The 17,931-nt window shown below is 28.1% G+C and overlaps 1 protein-coding gene and 1 long non-coding RNA gene across 2 annotated transcripts in view; one reads left to right on the top strand and one right to left on the bottom strand.

Moving 5' to 3' along the window:
* The window catches only part of Proc-R (Proctolin receptor), a 35,025-nt gene that overhangs the window by 1,717 nt on the left and 15,377 nt on the right, over nt 1–17,931 (top strand). The gene's annotated exons all lie outside the window — the stretch shown is intronic.
* LOC138929262 (uncharacterized) lies at nt 626–16,980 on the bottom strand. The gene is made up of 4 exons (XR_011445675.1): nt 16,875–16,980; nt 16,676–16,787; nt 1,486–1,592; nt 626–924 (listed from the first exon to the last, which is right to left on the bottom strand). It is a non-coding gene; the product is annotated as an uncharacterized lncRNA (long non-coding RNA).

The raw sequence follows: 17,931 nt of genomic DNA, 5'->3' as shown, positions 1-17,931 counted from the left end.
TTATAAAATTATAAAAATATTTTTTTTATATTTTTTTTTATATATTTTATATTTTTTAAATATTTTTTTACATTGTTTTATATTTTATTAAACCTTAAATAAATTATTATTTGCCTTACAAATGATTTAAATAAACCCTAAAAACTCAAAATCATGTTCTTTATTTATTTATATTTATTTATTTATTATGTTTACCCCTCGTGATGCAAAAGACTCCCGCTGAGAGCTGATCAAATACACTCAAAAATCAATTGTATTGTTTTTTTTCTACGCTCTTCAAGTGACACACTTGAGCTGAAATTTGTATCTTGAGAGATCATTCAGGAGCAGCGTCTCGGCAATATATATGCACGTACGTACGTACGTACGTTTCTATATAGACAGGTATATAGCAAGATGATCCAGGGCCAAGTCGAGTGGCATTTTTTGTTCAGTATTTCCGCTACATTTGCATAGACGGCGGCGGCGGCGGCGGTTTAGGGTAAGGTGAACTGGGAATGGAGAGAATCTTACCAAAAAGCTATACAAAATATTGACCAGCAATCAACACATTACAATTTCAATTTAAATTCCACTTTTAAATTTTAAATTTATAAATTTAACATTTAAATTCCATCTCCAGAGGCGGCGGCGGCCGGCCGGCCACATGTGATGTTGGCACACATGGCGTATACTCAACGCCAATTGGCCGCAGCCAAAGGCAAAGCCCAAGAAGCTAATCCCGCATCTAATAAATATAATCAAAATTGCTGGCTCCCCGTCTCCAAGTCCTCAATTGAATAATTGAGCAATCTAACGCTTGCCGGGGTCGTCTTCAGTCTGTCTGTCTGTTAAAATTTTATTTTTTTCTTCGTTTTCTTCACTTGAAGCTTGAAAGGGGATCTATTCGCGCCTTTTGGTGTGGGGGATCTTCTTTTTTTTATTCTAAAAAGTCGGAAGAACGTGGTGATTCTTGGAATGTAAAACAATATTTGTAGAATAATTTTTTTTTAAGATGATAGTCATTTTTTTTAAATATATATATTTTTAAATATGTTTTTTTTTAATTTTTAAAAAGTAACTATTTTTTTTTTAAATTTAAGAAATCATTTTAGTGTAATTTAAAAAAATGTAATAGTAATTTTTTTTGAATTTAACTTTTTCTAAATTTTTTATACATACTAAAAAAAAAAAAATTGTTATTAAAAACTTTTTTTTTCAAATATAATTTTTTTTCGCAACATTTTTAAAGTAAATAAATTTTTATAAATTCAAGAAAAAATTTATTATTTATTATAAATAAAATTATTATAAATAAAATTTTTATTATAAATAAAATTATTATAAATAAAATTTTTATTATAAATAAAATTAAGCTTAAAAACAAAATAAAAAAATGGTTGCAGAAAGAAAACAAAAAAAAAAAACACATTCTTGTGGATATATTGTTTTAAATTATTTATAAAAAATATTTAAAAATTCAAATGCAACATAAATACTTATTACCTCGATTACCCTCCACTTTCCTTTGTTTATTTTCCATTTTTTATAATTTTCCCCGCTCGTCTCAGATCGAACTATAGTTTTCCTACTCAAGAAACTGATGACGCGACCTTGAATTAAAATAGAATTTTATATATAGTATATATATATATATATATTTATTTTGGTTTTCGCCGCACGTCACCAAATTCGCCGAACATTTGAAATACTTTTCCTCTGAATTTGCTTTGGTCTTTCTTGAAACCCCAAAGGAATGCGGCTGGATATCTTGAGCAAATTTGAGATAAGATCACTGAATTCAAGTGGAAATGCATTTGCATTCCCGCGGCAGAAGGCGAACATTTAAATCAAATGAGGCAGCCAGAAAATTGAAATTAAAATTGAATTGCATGTGGCGAAAAGTGGTGGGGAGGGGGGACGGGGGGGTTGAAAAATAATAATAATTATAATAGTGAGAGAGATACTGAAATGCTGAAAATCATGAAACATTTGTATTTGCATTTTGGCATTTAAACGCCTGCAATTGTTTTTTTTTTTGTTTTTTTCGAGGTCAAAATTCTCTCAAATTTGAGTGGAAAAAAAATAATGCCATAAATTTTATATGGATTTTTAATTTCGGTGGAAAATCCATCTAGGAATAAACATTTTCATCACTGAAAATTATGTTTATAATGATCAAAGATATATTTGGGGTTTTAATATACATTTTAAATTGAATTTTGAAATGGAAATTATAGGGTTTTTTTAGGTATCATTAAAAAATATTATTCTTAGAACTAAAAACAATAATATGCTTTCTTTTTTGTTTAGCAATAAATATATTGTAATTATTGTAATAAACTAATATTTATAAAGATTTTCTTAGTTGTTAAAAAGACAATTTTTTTTAACCTATGGTCGGTCACCGTGACTTCATGCCTGAAATGTTAGAACCAGTTAGGAATTATAAGTGCATTTGTGTGGCATTTTTTGCGGTGAAACTTTTAAGGCAAATTCGCTTTGGTTTTTATGAAAAATTTACCTACAAAACAAGTGTAGTTTGTCTTTATAATAAAGGAACTAATAAGGAACTAAAAAGAAACTAAAAAGGTACTAAAAAGAAACTAAAAACCAAACTAAGCCAATTATAAATGAAAATTAAAAAAAAAATAGATAAATTATCCTTTATTTTATGGTTCCTTAAATTCATAGAAATTATAGAACAAATATTTTTGAGTTTGTAATATTTGGCCTTATTATTATTACTATTATTATTATTATTATTATTTATAAAAAGAAAATAAATGCCTGACAATTTTTCAACCACATCAAAAAAATAGAAACATTTGGGCCACATGTGAATAAAGCCATAAAAAGTGGATTAAATGCTATGGAAAGAAACTCAGGCAAAAAAAAAATGCAAAACAAAATACAAAATTCTAGAGAAACGAAAACGAGAGGTGGACTAAACTGCAATTGAGTGAATGACAATATTATTTATTTAATTTGTTGTGCTCGCATACGAAAATAGATGCCGAAAATAACAGAGAGCCTAAGAAATGAAAACCAAATCACGAAAATCGAGAGGCGAACGTGACAAAAAGATACAAATACAGATGCAGATACATCTAGAGAGATACACAGATACAAACTAATGATTCGAAAGAACAACAGGCCGAGTGACAAAACCAGCTACCAACGACGCACGAGAATATATGACAGAAAATATCAAATCAAATGCATTCAGCCTGGCAGGTGGAAAAATGACAGCCAAATGGAAACAAAAGGGGTGTGTGTGTGTGTATGGAAAAACTAGAGTAGGATTTTTTGTTGTTTTTTGTATTTTTTTGGGGTAGAAAGAGGCTTCCATTAGCAGCCGTCTAATGACAAACCCCTCTCAACCAAAATAAACACCACAAAAAAGGCGAGGAAGTACCCAAAAACCAAAACTTTTGACAGCTCAATGTCGCCTGAATATTTATATATATACAAAAATATATATATATATATATATATATATATATATATCACCCAATAGCTCATAATCGAGAGGCAAAGAAAATCCTAGAGGGGATTACCATTAGAAAATGACTCAACCAAATACAATTTCAACAGGTAAATACAAAAAGTGGCTACAAAAAATATTTTATTTAATTTTTCAAATACCTAAAACCTTAAATATATATTTATTATATTTTCTAAATACGTAGTTAGGTGCTAGAAAGGATTATATATAGATGGATTATACAGTCAATAAACAATGAATTCGTTCAATAAACAACATGGGCTCATAAAACTCTTGCTATATTTATTGTTTTTTGTTTTGTATTAATTGCCTATAATTTTTTAATGAGTATTCGTGAAGGTAAAAAGCTTTAAAAATTAATTACAAACATTTAAGAAAAACAAAAAATATAATAAATAAAATATAATAAAAATTTAAGCAATTTTAGAATTATTATCTAAGGTTTTATTAATTTTATAAAATTATTTTGATTTTTCTTAAATTTTGTAATTAAAAATTTAATTATAAGATTTTTATAAATATTTTATATAATTAATTCAAGAACATGATAGGTTTTATAAATTTTTTAAATATTTTTAAATGATTTTTCGGAAATTTTATAATTAAAAATTTAAATGTACGATTTTTATAAATATTTTATATATTTAATTCAAGTACTTCAAATAGTTTATATTTCATAAAATGATTATTTATTTTTATTTATTACTTTTACTCATAAATAATCAATTAATTATTAATCAAATCCATTAAAATCCATTTTATTATTAATTTTTACACATGAAATAAAATAATTATTATTATATTATTATTAAATTAAGTATTATTCCTTTTAATAATCATTTTAATATATTTATAAATATTTTTGGCTTCAAAAGGACAGTGTTTCTTGTGTGTGTGTCTTGATCTTGAAGAGTATTTTAGCATTTAGCAACATCAAAAAGCATTAAAAAATCGAAACGCATCAATTCGCTATGTCTCTCTCTGTTTGCAAACGCAACATTACACATTTTAGATGCCAATTTAATGCTAGAAGCTCTTTTGGCCATGCTCGTCACGTAATTTGCGTGAATATCGAATGGGCAGCGATAAAAACGCATACAGTTAAATGCCAAAAATGGGAAAAATGGAAAATTGAAATGCAATAAAGCACTAAACGTTAAACATTAAATAATTGACATGTCCATGTCGCTCGCTGGCCAAACAAAGCGAATATCAAATTAAATGTTAACCGCCACGTATCCTCCCTCAGTATGAGCTAGTGCAGTGTAGTGTAGAGTGTGTGTGTGTTAGTGTGTGTGTGTGCCCAGTGCAAATATCACTCTACATATACAAGGATGTCCATGTTGGTCCATGTTTTACACTGAAAAAAATTAGTAATGAAAGTATATTGTAGCGGGGAAATTTATTTCTAGAGATCTTAAGATTTCTAATTTTAAAAAATAGTTTAAACAATTTTTAAATTAAAAGAGTATTATATATATTTAAACTAAATTTTAAAATTATTTTTAAATATTTATTAAAGATTAAAAACAAACATACTTGCAATAATATTTATATTTCTTTCTGCAAGTTAAAAATATTGGTTTATTAATATTAAGAAAATAGTTAAAAAAATGTTTAAATTAAAATTAATTTTAAAAACTTATTTTTTTATATTTTAACTAATTTTATATATTTTTTTAATAATTATTAAAGTAAAAAAAACATACTTTTATCAATATATATTTTTTATCTTTCTGCAAGCTAAAAATATTTATTTATTTATATTTAGAAAATAGTTTAAAAAATGTTTAACTTAAAATAAATTTTAGATATTTATTTTATATATTTTTATATATTTTACATTTTTTTTTAAATATTTATTAAAGACAAAAAACATGCTTTTATTAATATATAATTTTTTCCTCTGCAAGTTAAAAATATAAACTTATTTTTATTAAAAAAATAGGCTCCTAAATTTCGATATTTTTTATTAAAATTAATTTTAGATTCCCCTTTGAATAATAATTTTAAATAAATATGAAATAAAATAATAAATATAAAAAAAAAGTCAACTTTTTCTCTGCCTGTATATACAGTATATATATCTATAAAAGTATATATATATGCATTCAGATCAGATATCGGGCATAGCCATGTAGAGGCACGTGCGCGGCTTAAAAATTGAAATCAGAAATGAAAACGAAAAGCACATGAGCCAAATTTATGCACGTGACGCAGACGCATTTCCCCGCATTTCACTCTTTTGCCGTAAATGGGAGATACTAAAACGCAGCATTAATTGATTAATTATGCAAATTTAAATGTCAGGCTGACAAAAATATCAAAACTCTTTTGCCGGGGGGGCAAATGTTTTAAACAACCACACAACCGAAATTACGAAAGGTAAATGTTTTGTTTATACAAAGGGTATACTCTTTTTAGGGTTTTTATACTTTTTAATGAAACTTGTGAGGTTTTGGAATTTAATAAAAATTATATATATTTTTTAAATTAATATTTATTATACATATTATATAATATAAAATTTATTTATAGCCATGAAACTGAGTAATAAAAATTAAAAAAAATATATTTTAGGGTTTTTATATTTTTAAAATTAACTTGTTATATTTTGGAATTTAATAAATATTTTTATTTTTATTTTATTAATTAGTGCTTTGTTTTGCTTTACTTATTTTTATTTTTAACATTTTTTTAAAGCAATAAAACTGATAAATAATAATTTAAGAAAACATATTATAGGGTTTTTAAAGTTTGGAATTTTTCTCCTAATTTTCATTTATATTTAAAATTTATTTATAGCTTAGAAACTGATAAATAAAAATTAAAAAAAATATATATTTTACGGTTTTATATTTTTAACAAACTTGTTAATTTTGAAATTTAAAATAATAATAACATTAAACATTCAAAATATTTTTTTTTTAAGAATTTAATAAAAAAAAAAACACTTAAAAAATATACTTTTTAAAAGAATTTTCTATATTTTTGCATTAGTTCTTCCTAAAAAAAGCCTTGTTTGCTTTAAAAAACTATAAAAACCAATTTAATGCTAAATTTAATTATAGCAACATTAAAAAAACAACATCTGTATGTCATAAAATCGCTTAGCAACATTAGAGGAGTACTCGCTGTTCCAAGAGGGAAAAAGTAAAGTAAAGCATATAAAAAAGTAAGCAAACAAACAAAGAAAATGTTTGCCAAATGCCATCAGACATTTAAACACAAGCAAACACACACATACACTAATTAAGTGGCCAGCGTTGAGTGTTCTACTCGGTGTCCACCTGTGCGTATACGTAATTAATGCCATTATAATCTCTTACGCATAATAAAACAAACGGAGGTACGAGGGGGGTGAAAAAAAAATGATTAAACCCATACGAAAATGTTGTACAAAATGGGTTTCAAGTCTGCAATTAATTGTCGAACGAACTCAGTATCGTTTTTATTACTTGTTTTTAATTGGATTAAATTTCATAAAAATCGAATAATACCTTGGTGAATTTTTAACGCTAAAAATACAGGCCAGTAAAAACAATTTTTAATTCTGTTTGCCTCCATCAACACCTTTTCTCTCTACATATACATATATAGTGTGTATATTTTTCGATGAAAGCTTACAAATATTTGCAATTCGTGTTTATTATTTCTTTCGTCTGCTGCTGCTGCTGCTGTTTCTCCTTGGCCATTTTTATGAGCTACATGGGTAAAATGTTTTGGTTCATTTCGCTGTGCCCCCGTTTATATGTATTGTTTATAAACAAAAAATGCCCAATTGACTGCCAGCCAAATGATGGCTAAATAATAATAATAATAATGGCCAGCAGCTATGGCAACAGAGAGCAAATCCTAGAAAATAATGTAGAAATAAACAAGAGTTGAGGAAAACATCAGGTGAACAGCAGTGACAATGATGGTATATATATTTTCCACAAATTCATTGTTTACCTGGAAATTTAAATATTGGAAAAGAAGAAATATATATATTTTAAGGAATTTATGAATTGGAAAATTATTGATAATAATTTATGGGGGAAAGAAATTAAGGAATATATAAACGATAAATTTTTAAATTTAAAAAAATGAATTTTAAATATTATTTTATTGATTTTATAGTGAACTTATGGCAGGTTTTTAATTTAGGAAAGAAATTATAAAATCGAAAAATATTTTAATTTTAATTTTAATAATTTATTAATTATGAATTGATTATTTTAATTTAATAATTTATTAATAATTTATTATTATTATTTAAAATAAGTTTTTTTTACTGGAAAAATTAAAAAATAATAATTAATCATTTTTCAATAATTGTAATCACCTAAATTAATTTAATTTTTAATTAGAAAATTTAATTTATTTTAAATCAAAATATTTTCAATAATAATAATTCCTGTTGACATTTTGGAGTTATTTAATTTAAATTGAATTAAAATTTCTAATTAAATAAGAAAAAATAAAAACATTTAATTAGTTTAGGTATTACAATTATTGTAATTTAATTTAATTTCTAAATTTATCTAAGGTTTAAATAAGCATTTAAAATAAACCCACAATTTTCTATGATTTATTGCCGTTTTTTAGTTTTAATTTATATTTATTTCATGATTTTTAAAAACCAACTAACTTAAAATTTCAAAAAAGTAAAAATAAATGAAATAAATTCCATAAATAATTATCAGCCAGAAAGAGAAAGGCATAGCTAGTGTATAAAATAATAATAAAAACCTTTTAGCATATCCATGGCAATCCCTTGAGCTAATGAGGCGTGGATTTAACTTGGGGGATTCCCCCAAAATTCGGCCAACCACCCCCCGCCCACTGCCTCCCATATTTTCCCACACTCGCCACACGCCCCTTTTTCGCACTGCTTTCAGCTTGAATAACAGCCAACATTGTTGCCAGCTTGTTTTAGTTTTTGTTTTATATTTATTTTTTTTTTGGGTGCCGTTTTTTTTACATTTTTTTTATTTTTGGGTGCTGCCGGCTGAGTGGAGCATGTGCAACAATGTTTTTATTTTGGCTGAGCTTATTTTTAGTTACTTTTTGTTGCCTTCGCTGAGCGAGAGAAATAACTTTCTAAATAAACGCAGCAGCGCCAGTTAGCAACAATGGAGGCTAACAACAATAACAGTCAGCGCACACACACACACACACGAAGACTCTTACACTTGCACTCATATATACTTATATATAAACACTTTCCGCTTTTGCTGTCTGCGCATCTTCGTGACGCTTTTCCACGGATTTTTTTTGGCCATCTTTGAGGGGTATGTTGTGAAGAAGGGTAGATTGGGGTTCAGGTAAAACAGGTAAAAATAAAATATATATAAAAATTAAATAAATAAATAAGGGATTTAAAAAATGAATGAATAAATAAAGAAAAAAAATAAAATAAAAAATAAAATCTTATAAAAATTCTTAAAATATTATGAAGAAATTATAAAAATTCTTAAAAAATTATAACAAATTTTAAAAAGGTATAAAAAATTATAAAAAAATTATAAAAAAATTATAAAAAATTATAAAACAAATAATAAAAAATTATAAAAAATTATAAAAATAAAATTATAAGAAATTTTAAAAAAATATAACGAATTTTAAAAACGTATTAAAAATTATAAAAATAAATACCTAAATAAAAACTTAATAAATTAAAAAATACAAGAATAAAAAATAAATAAATTCAAAAATAAAAAATAAATAAATAAATACATAAATTAAANAATAAATAAATCAATGAATAAATACAAAACTACAAAAAAAAATATAAATAAATACATATAAATTAAAAAATAGAAAAAATAAATACAAAAAAATAAATAAATAAACAAATACAAAAAAATTAAACAAAAAAGTAAATTAATTAATTAAAATATAAATAAATCAATAAATAAATACAAAAATTTAATAAATACCTTAATTAAATAAATATTTCTAATAATAATATTTAATATTTAATAATGGGTACTTGCCAGTCGTATCCCTTAGCATACACTTCCTCTTGACGCCATCGTACGTTCGCGTGGCAAAGTTTTCCTCCTTTTGCAGCATTTTCATTTTATTGCCGCGCAGATTAGAGTTGCAAAATTGTTAAATTTTCATTCCAATTGCACGGCATCTGCTTCCGTTTTCCACTCTCCCCCCACGTCGTCGTCGTGTTTTTAATTTCTTTCAAGGAGACACACAAAACGCCCCGAGTCCTTGGGCTCAATTAATTGACAGCGAATAAAAGTGAGGGACGAACGTAAAATAACGATGATAATGATAATGGTAAATAAATAAATGCTTGGTTAGCCGCTGAATAATCGAATTAACTTTCATTTTTTTTTAACTTAAATGAGGAAAAATGATTTAATTAAAAAGGGAAAGTAATATAATTTAACCGCAATTAAAACCCAAAAACTAATCTTAAAAGTTATAAGAAAAGTTTTGCAGGCAGTTAGTTATTGTAAACACATTTGAAGACCGCCTTTTGTTGTTTTCTTTGTGAAATTTATATCCTTTTAATTGCCCAAATGTGTCTGAAAACTTGCAGAATTAATTTTTCTTTGTGAAGATTTCTTACTTGAGTTGAAATGCCTGCGGCAAATGTCTGGTTAAAACGTCTTCATTGAACTTGAACCCACAAAAGTCTTTTGAGCTAATTAGTGTTATTATTAATGGATGTATATATAAGTATATATTTTTTTAAATTTGCAAGTGCTTAGTTTTTGTTGTAAAATAGCCTTTGGCTTGGTATTTAAATTAAATGTTTATTATTGGGGGTCTTTAGTGGGTTTTAAATTGATTTGAAAACATTATTTAGTACAAAAATAATAAAAAATTAAATAAAATTAAGGAGAATTAGAGGTAAATATAAGGAGGATATATATATATATATTTTTTTATTTTTTTATAAAAACAAAAATAATAGAAAGATTAATTTGTATTAAAAATCATTAAAAATTAAATTAGATTAAAAAAGAAATCGTTTAAGGCTATATTTTCTTAAAAAAATAAAAAAAAAAATTTTTTTTTTAGTATCTAAATAAATTAAATAAATTAAAAAGCTTTTCTTTTAAATAAAAAACCTCTAAATCAGTAATTTAAAAAATTAATTCCCTTAAAAAAATCATAAAAAAAATATTTAAAGATTCTAAGGTATAGAAAAAAAATGCCTAAGGATATATTTTCCTTAAAAAATTATTCCAAATTATTTTGTTTTAATATAAAAACAAATTAAACTATAAAAAAATGTTTATTAACCATTTAAAAAACCCTAAAAGTCAAATTTAAATCAAATAAATATATTAAAAATTATATAATAGTTAAATATATTTATAAATATATGTATATATTTAAATGTACCCCACCGAAGTCGCAGCGGAACACTTGGTGACAAATTCTAAACGTTGTCGCCGTTGCCAAAGGCCCCGTCAAATTATGCAACGCCTTCTGCTGCGTCACGTGTTTCCTCACACACCCATACCCACACCCCCTCCACACACACACACACACACACACACACACACACACACACACACACACACACACACACACCAAACACAACCAGCTGCAGCGGCGGCGTTATAAAATTTAATTAATGCAAAGGAGGGGTCGGGCATAAATGAGGGGGGCGGGGGGAGCCCAGGCGCCAAGAAATGGGCTAAGCTCTCGCACTGTGATGATGGTCCTAAAGGCTTTGTCTGCTCCTCTGTTGTTTTTGGGGCCAGGTGGAAGATGCAAGGTGAAAGGCGTGGCTACACTGAAGAAAATATATCAAAAAATTGGTTGGAGATTAGAAAAAATTTATGGTTTAACATTATCAGAATTAAAAGTGAGCTTGGAAAATATATTATTGAAAAATTTTAATATTTTTTAATAATTTTTAGATGAAAAGATTTTAAATGTAATAAACTATCTATAAAAGAAATCCTTAAAATTTATATTTTTTGTGAATTTGTTAGCTTATTTTATACTTTTTAACACATTTTTCAGGGTTTTAAAATGTCTAATAATTTTGGAAAATATCAGAACTATATAACAAAATATTTTTCTATAATTTTTTTTTTATAAGAATTAACCATTTAAACATTTTCTCTCCCAAAAATCCAATTTTAACTGAATTTATTATTATTATTTCATAATTTTAATAACATTTTAAATGCTTTTAAATAAGCTTACAATTTTGGGAAACAAAATATTTGATAAATATTTCTCTAAATATATTTTATGAGAATTAAAATTACCAATTAAAATTTGTTTCTCTCGGTGCACAACCCCTCTAACGCTACGGACAGCTGTAAAGTGCTTTGTTAATTAGCAAACTGGCGAGGAGCGGGAACAGCAACAGGAGTGGGAGCAGGAGAGTGAGCAGGAGGGGATAAGGAGAGGGAGCAGTAGCAGAAACAGGAGCTGCAGCAGCTGCAATGAGGAGGGGAGGGGAAGAGAAGTCTCAGCTGCAGCTGCCTGCTGGCAATAATTTGCGCCCGCAAGTATGCAACACATTTTGCCACGGCTTGCGTGCGCGTGCATGTTTGTGCGTGTGTGTGCACGCCTGCATTGTAGTTCGCACACTATTTGTCAATGTCAGAAGGGATTCGCAGCTACTTCTGCTCCAGATCCTGCTCTCCAGCTTCCCCTTGCCTCTCTCTCTCTCTGCTCCCCCTTGCCTCTCTCTTCCTGCTCTCCCCTGCCTCTCTCTTCCTGCTCTCCCCTGCCTCTCTCTTCCTGCTCCCATTCTAAGCTTGATGCGAGCGTGTTGGCAGCCAACCTAACACCTTCAATCCTTATCTCGACGGTGTAATTGAGCCAAAATCACACTGGCAAAAAAAACGTTTGGCATTTATCGAGCGGAAAATCATGGCAAAAGTAAACCGAGCATCAACAATACTCAAAAACTGGGATTTTGGTTTAATGAAAAAATAAAGGGGAAAGTGAGAGAAGTAAAAAAAAAGTAATTAAAATATAAAATAAATAATAAAATATGAATAAAAATAATATAAATATAATATAGAAAATAAAATAAAATATTAATTTAATCTAATTTTACTTATCAAATTTCAAGTCAATTAAATTTTCCATTTTTCCCGATATTTTTTTCGAGTGTATAGCCCAAAACTAGCGTGAGTCACGCGTTGTCACGCCTCCCTGGCTTGACTAGAGGGGCTTGTTATTCGTTCAGTTCAGCGGCTTTCAACTTCGACCCTCCATCAATCGAACAGATCGTCGAGTGTAGCGTGAAGCCACCCCCCCCTTAGTCCCCAAGCAGCGACCTTGGACCACCCACACACAGCCCCGAAAAACCTCGAAACCTCGCGTTAATCGAAAGAGCAACGCTCAAAAGCGCCGCTCATTTGGTTTTTCAATGCCGTTGACGCGTTTTCCCCATCAATGTGGCTTGATTTTGTGGCAGCTACCGGAAAAAGGGGGGCGGGGAGGGGGTGCTAGTGCTAATACAGCCCAAAGGGTTAGGGGTTAGGGGTTAGGGGCTACAAGTGCCTTTTGGCATCCATCAATGAGGCAACATCACAACAGAGACACAGAGACTGGCCGCCAAGAGAGCTCACTGATTAGCCCAGTGAATGGGGCTTTAAGAGGAAGGAAATTCAAGGGAAAATTGGGGAAAAATTAGGGAAAACTAAACTAGAAATGCAAATACTTCAAAGGTAATGAAATATTATTGTTACGTATATATGTATATATTTACGTTTTCCAATTACCTTTTAGGTATTTTCTGTCGCATCTTGCAGGCAATAAAAATACACAAAAAAATGTGTCGTAAGCATTATATTTGCTAGCTAAATATATATCAAGTTAATATGGCACACACACACACACACACAGACGACCAGGATGCTGTTGATAAGTGTGTGTGTGTGTGCCCGTGCGCCCTAAACTATGCAACACATTTCATTTGCATGTTTGTGCGACGCTTTTTCTTCTTTACGTTCATTTTTTTTTTTTACTATTTTTAACTTTATTTTTTTATTTTCACTACTTCTTCTTCTTCGCACTCGGCCCTCTGATATGGCTGATATGGCCTGCCTGCACCCCGTGAATCCCCCAAAGCCCCCCCAATACAGCAAAGGTCAAAATAATAGGTTTGATAGAGATTTTATCCCATTTTCTTTATGATTTTTAAATAGTTAATGTAGAAAATTTTAATTTTTCTAGTAATTAATATAAATTTTTTATGTTTAATTTTTTTTAAATATTATTTAAAGGTTATTACAATTTTTTTACCCGTTTTTAAGGATATTCAAAAAGATAATGTATAAAATTTTAAGTTTTCTAACAAATTATATGGTTTATTGTTGTTTAAAATTGTTTAAAATATTATTTAAAGTTTATTAATTTTTTTTTACTCTTTTTTTTATGATTTTTAAGAAATTAATGTATAAAATATAAATTTTCTTAAGCTTTATTGTTGTTTAGTTTTGTTTAAGATATAATTAAAGGTTATTAAAATGAATTGAAATTTATTTTTAAAGTATATTGATTATTTAAGTGTTAAATTTTTAAGAATGTTTTATTTTAGGGAACATTTTCTTCTTAAAAAAAATCGAATAAATAAATATCAAGGTTTATTTTAATTCAATTATAAAAAATAAACACCCAAGAATTATATGTCATTTAAAAAAATATTTTCCAAATGTTTTTGACCATAAAAATTTAATTTTAAAAATTAAATAATTATATTAGTAATTATATTTTATTATTTTATTTTTTTAAATTCGAAAAATCAAGTCAAAATATTGATATACATATTTAATTTTTAAACTAAAAAATTCCCAATTATTTACTGCTAAATTTATGCTAGCATTTGTTAAAAAAAATCATGTGGGGCTGGGCGTGGGCGGGGATGGGAAAGATATAGAGGAAAAGCGCAAAGCGCAGCGCGTTGTGAAATGCAAGCGAATTTGCATAGAAAATAGACAGTTTGGAAAATTGCATTCCATGTTGATAACTTAAGGCCCCATGCAGTTTGCCGCTTTTCCACCCACTTTTCATGCACCTTGCAGCGGCGGCGGCGGCCCCTTTTATTGCAGTCTCTCCCTTTTTGCCCCCCCCCCGTCAGTTTTTCCAGCCCACCAACGCCAACCACCTCCCTTAAACATTTCCCAGCAGCTGCAATTGAAAACGAGCTTCAAGCACGCAACGCGTGTGCATAAATAACTTGTTTAAGTTTTATGGCAATGGACGTTGGTCTTTCCCGCAGAATCTCATCACTCTTTATACACTTTACACGGTGGAAAAATATTGTAATTTTGTAATTTAATTAAAAAAAATTTAAATAATACATGTTAAGCGATTTTTAATGCTTACAAATAAATTTGTAATTTCATTTTGAAGAGCATGAAAACCAATGAAAAACATTTTTTTAAGAATAATAAACTTTAAATTGAATTTAAATTTATATAAAAAAATATATATATTATAATTAAATTTAAGTATGGCAAATTTAATATATTTAAAAAATCGTAAGAAAAGTTTTTTAAAGAAAATAATATGCTAGATTGTTCAAAATTTTCCTAGAGTTTTTAGAACTCTTTAAAATGGAGTCTAAAAGTATGCTATGATTTATTTTAAGTTTCAAAATTTATTCGAAATATGTTTTTAAATAATGTAAAATTGTGTAGTTTTATTCTGGACACTTTTTTAAGAGTTTTAACAATGCTAATAATATAAGCAGAATATATTTTAATTCAATTTAATATAAAAAACTTGTACATAAAAATAAAAATAAAACTCAGAAGAACCTTTTCAAATTTATTTTTAGTTAAAAAATTTATATTTAATTTCAAAGAATTTTTCCCTTTTTCAGGATTTATAAATTATATTCTTAATAAAAAAAAATATATTATAATCAAAATATATTAAAAAATTGCTTATTTTAATCAATTTTTTCTCCCAGTGCAAGCATGCTTGTCACACGATTTATAAATGCTTGGCAGGGGACTTCGCATTGCACTCGGACCTGGTCACACCTTGAGCGAAATGCAATTTTGTGTGCCAAGCCAAGGCATCATCAAACTAGAGAAGACAGCGGGTGGCGAGGGGAGCAGTAGAGGTTGAGGGGGTAAAAAAAAAACAAAAAATACAGTGATATGGGGTTGCACAGAGGTGCTGCCGGGGAGGAGCGGGAAATGCAAGTTGATGGGCTGTCAAGGCAATACTGCACCTTGGCCTCAGAGTTCGGACAACTGGCATCCGCTTCCCAATCCATCCTTGCTTTTTCCACCCACCTCCTTTCCCCCCTCCCCCCCGGCTCACCACAAGAGTCCACAGTCCACGACGAGACAGAACTTGAAAATCAAATGCAAAAATACCTGAGGGAAACTGTACTTGCAATATTTTTTCCTCCAGTTTTTTAAGGGGTATGCGGCTTAGTTCGAAAAACTGATGGACTAACTGTTAAACTTAACCTGGGGTTAAGCCATGATTAAAGTTCATTTTTTGTGGGGTTAAATAATTTAAAAGGTAAAAAGGAAAGGAAGAAAATTTATTGAATTTTTGAGGTATCTTTAAGAGTAGCAATTAGTGTAGAAAATTAACGTTCTGTAGTTTTTAACCTCAGGTTAAATATAAATAAACTCAGGTTTAATTTTGAAACTCATTTTATTCTTGGAAAAAACTAATTTAAAAAATCTTAATTTAGTAAGACTACTCCGGGATTAGTTTTTAATGAAAAGAACCTCCTGTTAAATTTAACCTCAGGCTAAAAAAATACCGGGAAATTGATTTATTTATTTTATAAAATTATTTATTGGCCATTAAAAAAAAAAAAAAATGTTTTTTCAAGAATTATTTTTACATTTTATTGAAAATTAAATTTTTTATGACTGCTCAGAATAGTGTTCAATGAAATAAACCTCCTGTTAAATTAAACCGCAGGTTAAGAAAATACTAAAAAAATATTTAATTTGTTTTATTAATTTAATAATAATTAATATTATATATAATTTCTTGAAATTCTATTTATTTTAGGTATTATATTAACTCGACTACAGGGTATCTGTAAAACAAAAGGTTTTTTGTGGGATTTCTTAACTCTGTTTTTTTTTTGTTGTTGTGTTTTTTGTTGGTTTAGACTACGTTCTCAATGCCACAAAGTCGGTGTAGTATAGTTTAGAGCACTTGTTGTTGTAGTTTGAACTAAAAGCGTAACTCCCAAGCACCTTTTTCCCTTTTACTCACCGTCTGGCCACCTTTTGCCAAGCTCAACGCTCCTGTTTGCTTTGCCACAAAGGCTGACTTGCTGTCCTGGATGCCTTGGACGCTGACTCTGAAGCTCGGACCCAGGTTTAACCTGATGGAATGAGTGAGTGAGTGAGAGACTGAAGGACTGAATGACTGACTGACTGACTCACTGACTGGCGGACTGTCTGGCTTTTACCTTTTTCCCTTATGTCTGGCTGGCTGGCTGCCTGTCTCTGTAGAAACTGCAAGGAAAAGCGGAGGACTAGTGACTGAGTGACTGAGGCCGTCCTGTCATGATGCTGTTGTAACTATTTGACTTTATCTTGTTGCCGCTGCTGGTTCACTGTAAACAAAATGCAAAAGGGTAGTGAAGGGTCAGGAGGTTGAGGGGTGCAGAAGTCAAGGGGTTGCCAGCAAAGACGGCCAAACGATAAACAAAACTCCAAAAGAAAAAAATAAAGAGCGTTGACTTGGCCCCCGTGGATTTATGTGGGGAGAAAAAATATATAATACAGATGATGAAAATGCTTTGTTTTTAATATTAATTATAAAAAACATATAAAACTATTTTATAGGTATTAAAAATCTTTTCAAAAATACTTAAAAATATTCAATAAACATTTTAATTCATTTAAGACTTGGCCACAAAATGCAGGAAAATCTTCTTGAGATCTTAAGAGCTATTTTAAGCTTTTTATATTATTTTTAAAATATTTATTTAGATTTTTAATCGATAAAAATATATATTAAATCCGTTTATATATAATAATAACCTTTTAATTTATTTTTATTTATATTTTTTCTGATGATGATGTTTTTATATATTTTTTTTTATTATATTTCATGATTTTTCAGTCACTAAAAATATACCTTAAATATCTTTATATATTATATTATTAAATAAAAAACAATTTAATTAATTTAAACTTTTCTTAAAACCTTAAAAATTGATACAATTTTCTTATATTATTTTTAACAATTTAATTTTGATTTTTAAATATTAAAAATATATATTAAATCCTTTTACTTATTATAATTACCTTTTTATTTAGTTTTTTTGTATATTATTTTGATTTTGATATTTTTAAATATTATTTTTTATATATATTTTTTATATATATTTTTAATCACTAAAAATATATATTTTCTGACAGTGCTAAACAAAATAAAGTCCCCAACAATTTTTGCTGTCCCTTTTTGTCATTTGCCCTATGGCCTTCTTTCTCTCTTTATGCTTTTGAGACAACTTTTCA

The sequence above is a fragment of the Drosophila kikkawai genome, chromosome X (genome assembly GCF_030179895.1).
Source record: "Drosophila kikkawai strain 14028-0561.14 chromosome X, DkikHiC1v2, whole genome shotgun sequence".
In the NCBI taxonomy this organism is placed as follows: Eukaryota; Metazoa; Arthropoda; class Insecta; order Diptera; family Drosophilidae; genus Drosophila; species Drosophila kikkawai.
The sequence above is the reverse complement of the archived record's forward strand: the minus strand, read 5'-3'. Positions and strand labels throughout refer to the sequence as shown.